The sequence below is a fragment of the Bidens hawaiensis genome, unplaced genomic scaffold (assembly GCF_021521415.1).
Source record: "Bidens hawaiensis isolate Kalapana, Puna unplaced genomic scaffold, B.hawaiensis_p1.1 tig00002438_1, whole genome shotgun sequence".
NCBI classification, from domain to species: Eukaryota; Viridiplantae; Streptophyta; class Magnoliopsida; order Asterales; family Asteraceae; genus Bidens; species Bidens hawaiensis.
In genome coordinates, this window is record NW_027491134.1 from 319075 (window position 1) to 327645 (window position 8571).

At 31.5% G+C, this 8571-nt stretch overlaps 1 pseudogene; it reads right to left on the reverse strand.

The window, feature by feature from the left end:
• Nucleotides 1-2600: 2600 nt before the first annotated feature.
• Nucleotides 2601-3652, reverse strand: LOC143619402 (serine/threonine-protein kinase-like protein At5g23170; annotated as a pseudogene).
• Nucleotides 3653-8571: the final 4919 nt, after the last annotated feature.

Genomic DNA, 8571 nt, shown 5'->3' on the forward strand with positions numbered 1-8571 from the left:
TGATGTTCTTATGTTGGATAATTCATTTAGGTGCTGTTTGTTTTTTAAGACAAAAACTGTCTGCAATCTGATTTCATCTGATTTTATGTCAGTAACCGAAGATGTGGTATGAATGTCTACAATATGAAAATACAATACTGTTTGATTTATAAACTAGATATCGTCTGCATAAGCTAAAAATTAGTTACCTATCATACATATCATAGTATATAGAAGTCATTTAACATCTATAGGCTGCTAAAATAATTGGTGGTGGAGTACGAACTGTGAAAGTGGGTGATGGTGGACGGTGGGTGGTGATGATGGACGGTTGTGGTGGGTGGTGGTGGTGACGGACGGTGGGTGGTGGTGGTGGGTGCTGGGTGGTGGACGGTGGTGGTGACGGAAGGTTGGGTGGCAGGTGGTGGTAGTGGAAGATGGTTGTGGCCAACGGTGGGTGGTGGTGGTGATCGACGGTGGTGGTGGGTGGTGGAAGGGGATGGTGGCAGATGGTGGGTGGTGGTGGTGGTGGACGGTGGTGTTGGGTGGTGGGGTGGCGGACGGTAGGTGTTGGTGGTGGGTGGTGGTGGTGGACGGTGGTTGTGGCCGAAAGTGGGGGGTGATGGTGGTGGGTGGTGGTAGTGGACGGTGGTTGTGGCCGAAAATGGGTGGTGGCGGTGGCGAACGGTGGTGGGGGCAGACAGTGATGGTGGGTGGTGGTAGTGGACGGTGGTTGTTGCCGAAAGTGGGTGGTGGTGGTGGTGATGGAAGGTGGTGGTGGTGGGTGGTGGTGGTGGCGCCGTGGTGGACGGTGGGTGGGGGTGGTGGTGGTGACGCACGTTGGGTGGTGGTGGTGTTGGACATTGGGTGTTGGTAGGATGTTAAGAAGTATGAATAAGTTGAACAATAGCTTAATTTTTTAAAAAAAAAAGCATTTTTCAGATCTTAAATAAAAAAAAACAGTTTTCTGAAGCTTATGTCTACGTGTCCACAAACGTAAACTCCTTACTGATGTTTTAAGTAAAAACAAACATCACCTTAATAATTAATAAATAAGGAATATCCATATGTCATGCTAAAGTGCACTTTTGTGTTGTCATAAAGCTTTGAAAGTTTCTTGCATCAAAGGTCGTTTGAAAGTACTCAAAATTTCTCTCCAAATCACCGGTGATTAGTAAAATAAGATCTTTATCCTTTCAAAACTTTCTTTGAAACATCTTGGGGGTGAATTTTGGATTGTCATCCGTGAAGCATGGTCCATACTTAAAATGTTATATATATATATAGTATAAGCAATGTTGCAAAAGTCGCTAGGCGGACCCTAAGCGGCCGACTGGGGAGTTGGGAGTAGTCGGAGTACTCGAGGAGTACTCGGAGAGTAGTCGGACATGGTAATTATAGTGAAAATTAATTTTTGGACAATATATATTTGTCAAAATAAGCATAATTCACGTCAAAAGGGTACTCTAGCTGACTCGACAACTTTTTAATGACTTTTAACTGACTTTTAGAGACCCTAGCCCGACTTTTGACTGCCTAGCCCGACTTTTTGTCTGACTTTTTACCGACTTTTAGAAATTCCTAGCCCGACTAGGCCGACTTTTGACCGCCTAGCCTGACTAGTCCGACTTTTGACCGACTTTGACCGCCTCCGACCAATCCAGCCAACTTGGAAAAAGTCTCCAATGTAGGGGCCCGAGGACCAACTAGCCTTGGAATCCGACTTTTACAACACTGAGTATAAGTAAGTTTAATACAAAAAATGGTAATATATGAATAAGCTAAAATAAAAAGGCATATAGGTCCTAACGAGTAACGAAATATATAAGCTACTTTTTTTAAACGTTATAACGGTATAACAATAAATATAGCAAAAATATAATAGTACTAAAATCAAATTCAATAATATCTAATGCTTAACTGATGATTCGTGAAATTCTTCTAATATTGTTTATCAAATTGATTTTAGTTTGTGCCCAATAACTTAAACTTTACCAAATGAAATATGAATAAGAAAATAATTTAGACCTGATAATTTTAAGATAATTAAAATTCAATTATATTATGTAAGGTTTATTTCTTTTAATAAATATATAAGAAATATATATAAAAAATTTGTGGCCTGCAAAATAAGTGTGCCTTGGCCAGGGATGCAGCTCGCACACCTCAAGAGCCGGCCGTGTATGTGTATGAATTTAGTTCTAGTTAAACGTAACTTAATACTTCATCAAGATATACAATAAAATAATATGTATGTATACCTAAAATGACACAATTAGTATATCTACTCCCAAGGGTTATATTGGTTTCCAAATGATCTAAATCAAAGTTAGTATTTCATAGGGAAACTAGCTTGTCCACTCTTCCAAAATAAACATACTTCACGGTTTAAGTTTTTATAGTTCCTTTCAAAGGAAAAAAAAAATTTCACAGTTAGATTGACGATTCAGTGAAGTTAAAAGTGGCAAATGAGTTAGATTGAGTTGGCTCGGTTGGTTCAAAACAATGACAACATATTCTTCTAATTCAATACTTAGCAAGAACATCCTTTTGTGACAGCAACATAACCAACCACTTGTGATGGCATAAACACAATACCATCGCGTCAATCAGCGGTTGTGTCATCGGCATTTTAAGTTAATTAGACTTCCTATCTTGCCCAGCCATACTGAAAATTTAAATCTTTCCATTTTGGTAACGACCTCGGTCATTGATGGGCGTGATTCCTCATCCGACGATACACATTGTATCGCTAGAGCTAGCATGTGTCGTATAGCACTCTTCATGTATTGTGGCACATAGACCCTTTTGTCACATATTTCCATAATTTTGTTTGCTTCCATCAAGCGTAGTGACCTTTCCACAACTGAAGCCGGAACCCTTGAAACATCGATCGCTTTTGTGCCACTTGCAATTTCCAGCAGCACTACCCCAAAACTAAACACGTCATTTTTAGTGCTTAGCTTACACGGGATGGTGTAACTAGGATCCAAGTATCCAATAGTACCCGCCGGTAAGCTCACTGAGTCAACTAGTTGACTAAGTGGGTCAAAACCGCTGACACACATTGCAAGTCCAAAATCAGCCAACCGAGCATTTGACTTTGAGTCAAACAAAATGTTTTCGGATTTGATATCTCGATGGATGATCAAAGGCTTTGATTCATGAAGGAAACGTACCGAACGGGCTATTTGTAAAGCCATTTTGACTCGTCTGCGCCATGATGGTGGAGACGCGGTCAAGTGGAGTAAGTCATGAAGCATGCCACCGGACATGTTCTCCATCCTTGTGTCCGTTAGAATTACGACTCATTCCAAGCAAGCTTACTATCAACCGATTCGGCGATATGGATGACAATATATGAGCTTCATTTTCAACCTTGGAAGTCTCTTTTAGCTTGCAAAGCCCTGAAGATGGTGTCTTTATAGCAACAGTTTGACCATTTTTGAGTGTGGCTTTGTAGATGCACCCATGGCTTCCTTTGCCTATGAGATGAGATTTAGAGAAGTTATGGGTGGCTTCCACAAGTTCTTCATATTTGAATTCTTTCATTGCTCTCATGTTTGTCAAGCCTTAGTGCATTGTTAACCTTGAAAAGGGAAAGAACATCTTGAGAGACATTCTTATGAAAATAAGAGACTTGTAAGAAATTACATTAAAAGAATCAGTATATATATAAGCTGTTAATTGATAACTAATTTATAACAGTTTTTTTTTTTGAACTATAAACTTTAAATTTATAACATTTAGTATGAAGTTGATATATCAAAATTAACTATTTAAATGACTCCGCTATAGTGGATCATTATTTGATTATTTGTAATTTTAAATACTGAAACCTAGTTGTTACGAATTCGAGTCATAATTTTTTGGATATTTTCGGTGATTTTATGATATGCTTACCAAGCTAGCATATTCAACCTAAAACCTACACATAGCACATAATTAGTTATTTGTTTTACTTTTACTACTACTAGCATTAGTAATAGTTTTATTTTTTTAAATATTTTAAAACTAAAAGAATACGAAAGTTAAATAATAGTCGGTTATAAACCGATAAAAATTACCGGTAAATAAATCAGAAATAATTATTTCTGTGTTATGAATAATAATAAAAATAATAATAATGTATTACTAATAATAATAATAATAATAATAATAATAATAATAATAATAATGGAAGCTGTAACTATTAGTTATCTTATATGTTAAAGGCATATTCCCTTTATCTTATCTTCTTATATTTTTAATGAAAAGCACAAGCTTTAAAGTTTAAAGCAAAGTTCTTTTTTTCCTTTGTGAGTCAGGCATGTGATGCTTTGTGTTTTGTTCCCTTGGTGTACACCTTTTTACTTGGTAGCAGCGGTGGCTGACTCAAAATTCCCATATTTCTTTTATAGTTTTATAGATCGTTATATTCTGTTTGTGTGACATTTATGTAAAACGTTTTTAATTAGTATGATGTATATAGTCAAAAGTCAAATAATTAGTTAGGTGGTCATAAAGACTAAAAACAAGGCACTCGGTCAAATTTGATATGTTAACATTAAACGAATTACAATATAGTTTATTAGATCGCGTGTTTCACACGGTTGGAAAATATAATAAAAATAAAAAATTATTATATGTAATATTTAAATTTAGTTATTTTATATATTAATTTTTATTTATGACTTTTTTAGTAAGCTTTTGGTATAAAACAAAATGTTGGTGTTAGATTTATTTTAAAATAAAATATTCATATCGGTATTGTTATATTAAGTATTGTGTGTATAAAGATGAAATTTATGACAAAATGTTGTTCAGATTTAAAAGCTAAATTTACAAAGATTAAGGTTTCGTTTTAAAAGAAAATACATAAAAATATATTATATTTTAAAATGAAAAGAAAAATGATGAACAATCTTAACGGTTGTGTTTAAGAGATATTAGAAGACAACGTGTTAAATAAAAAATTCTAACACAATTACCACTTTAGTAGGGTTGGTAAGCACATTTTGCTTGAAGCATGAGGTCATCAGTTCGAAACCTATAACACACAATAATTTATTTTTTAAAATTTTATAAAGCCTGAGGGGTCATATGCCAGAATATAATAGGAGATGGTAACATGACATCTACTTGGCATCCTATGTGGAGTGCTTAGTTGAATGACATGTGTACAGCTTGTTTTGCTTTAATAGTATAGTTAGATTTTATTTATGACTTTTTTAATAAGCTTTTGATATAAAACAAAATGTTGGTGTTAGATTTATTTTAAAATAAAATATTCATATCGGTATTGTTATATTAAGTATTGTGTGTATAAAGATGATATTTATGACAAAATGTTGTTCAGATTTAAAAGCTAAATTTACAAAGACTAAGGTTTCGTTGTAAAAGAAAATAAATAAAAATATATTATATTTTAAAATGAAAAGAGAAATGATGAACAATCTTAACAATTGTGTTTAAGAGATATTAGAAGACAACATGTTAAATAAAAAATTCTAACACAATTACCACTTTAGTAGGGTTGGTAAACACATTTTGTTTGAAGCATGAGGTCATCGGTTCGAAACCCATAACACACAATAATTTATTTTTTAAAATTTTATAAAGCCTTAGGGTCATATGCCATAATATAATAGGAGATGGTGACATGACATCTACTTGGCATCCTATGTGGAGTGCTTAGTTGAATGACATGTGTACAGCTTGTTTTGATTTAATAGTATAGTTAGATTAGATTCATATTCGAGGAACGAAAATAAGGAAATTAATATGAAACAACTCGCATGGCCAAAATGTAATCAGTTGTTATTAAACATGTCATTACAATGAAAACAAACAAACATGAACATTTGACAATAACTTTTACAATATACTAGAATGCAGACATATAATGACATAATTTACAATTTTAATATAATTTTTTTTTGCCATAAAAATTCTTGCAGTAAGTGGAAGTTCTTGTATCTTGCTTTGCATTGTTATGCACATCCTAGGGTGAGGGTAGAAATCGTAAGCATAGCGAAATCGTAAGCATCATCAGCAGTATCGAAAACCTTTCCCTTTACATCTTTAGCCTCTTTCTTATACCTAGAATCAAGGTCTATTTCAACATCTGAATCTGAATCGTTATTATTAACCAAAAGCCCTTCTGAATTAATACGATCAATTAGATTTGTTTCAAAAGGTTGTTCGTGGACTTGTAAATCCATTGATTTGTATCTGTCACACATCTAACAAAAAAAATAAACATTGTAAACTAATTACTTAAAAAAATGAAAAGGAAAATCGATATTTAAAATTGAAGAAACAATGTTCATATGATTCAAACTAAAAACAAAAAGGAGGCTATGATTTAAATTGATAATAATAATAACGAAAGGAATGCATATGCGTTCACTAACCTTAATCAATTTGAGGGCACTTAATCAATATTCCAACCGACAGTTGTGGAAGAAACGTATTGTAAAATTAGGGTTAGAATGATGAAAGGGAATATAGGAAATAAAGGATTAATTAGATTTAATCAAAACTACGTAGTTTTTACAGGTTTCACATCTAAGTTAGACATGTAACAGCCCCATATTCACTTTTCCCATATATATATATATATATATATATATATATATATATATAGGGTTAAGTTAGAATAAAAACTCATTTGAGTTGTGAAAACTCTAGAAACCCATTCTTAACCACATATTTTTAATTAAAGATTAAATCTTGTGGTTCACAATTAAAGTTAATAAAAAATGTAAAAGTTTATTTACATTTTCTATCTCCTAAAAACATATATAAAAATTACTAAAAAAATGTAAAAAAATAGCAAAACATTTTTTTTATGTTTTCGATGTTTTGTATTAAATATAACAACATATATTACATGTAACAAAAAAAACGATGTTACATAGGGTTTTCACGGGTTTTCAAACTATACTTCTCCATATATATATATATATATAAAGGTTCATGTAAATTTTAATCTTAACATAAGAACATAGTAAGTAATACCAATTTATAAAAACAATGAGAATGTAAGAAACAATACCAACTACAATACCAATCAACATAAACAATGATTTATAATAACAAAGAAAAAAACCTAAAAATTACAACAAAGAAATCAAAATAACGAACAAAATAATATCAGCAAATACTTATAATAGCAAAAGAAAAAATCTAATAATGACAACAATATATAAATCAACAAATACTTATAACGTCTCATAATAAAAAATTAGCAAATACGAACAAAAAATAACAACAAACACCTATAAAAATAAACCTAATAATAACAACAAATTGGTTCTCACTTTTTCATGTTAAGAATAAAATGTATTTGAGTCTGTTTCTATATATATATATATATATATATATATATATATATATATATATATATATATATATATATATATATATATATATGTGGACACTTGTCATGTTTTGGTTAATTCTTACAATTTTTGCCCTCCAAAACTAATTTACCCTAATATATGTAATAAATCAATAATTATTCACTTTTCTTTTACACTATATTTATATAATATCTATATATTTTTATAAATATAAATATTAACATATTATTTTACTACATATTTCAAAATACTTGGTGAATTTCAAAATTTAACAACAAATCATGTTTCTCAAATGAAAATTGTTTTGGGTTTTTTTATGGAACTTAAATTTGATATTGGGTCAAAAGTTGGTAAATAGATTATTTGGTACAAATTAACTACATTTAGGTCAAAATTTGTTACGGGTCAAAAATGAAAATGTTGAGTATTTTAAAAGTTTGAGAATGCAAAATAGATTTATCGTCAAATTTGTTATGGGTTCAAAGTGTTGACTTTGAAATGTCAAAAGTATGAAAGTTAGAATTTTAAACATGATTCAGGTTTCAAATTTATTTTTTAAGGGCATTTTTTAAAATAATCAAAAGGTTCGGGATTTGGCAAACTGACTATTTTTCCCTCAACTATTAAAATGTAAGAAAAGACTACGAACACTTTCGACATACCACCTCCATGCCTATTAATGCTTCTAACTTTTATCAATTTTGAAATATTTATGTTAACATTAATTTTTCCTTCAATGGTGATCAGAACGTTATATGGGAAGCATGTTATGGAAAACTATGCTCAAATGAAACAAAATATTCACAAAATTGGATGGGTTAACATATTATTTTTTATGTTGTCATTATGACAAAGTCGAGAAGCCCTCTGAAACTTATCAAAATCTTTTTCATGGTGTAGCTCAGAAAAACATAGCTCTTGAAGAACATCCATTGTTACAATTTAATATTCTACTTTCCTTTAATGAGTGGTAAATTGATAAATATATCAATAAAGGTAACGCTCCTTTAGTATTTAGACTGAGTGGTTAGAACTACTATCATATGAGAAGCTTTATTTCCGAAATTGGTTCATAACCAAAAGTCTTTCAATTATACATATATGGCACCGAGAATGAATTTTTCAATAGAAAGAAATATTTTCAGGTACATTTTTGCTCGATCATTTTTTTATTAAGTTCACTTAAAAAATAATTTTGTGATATAAATAAAATAATTTATGTACACATTGTATAGATACAAGTATA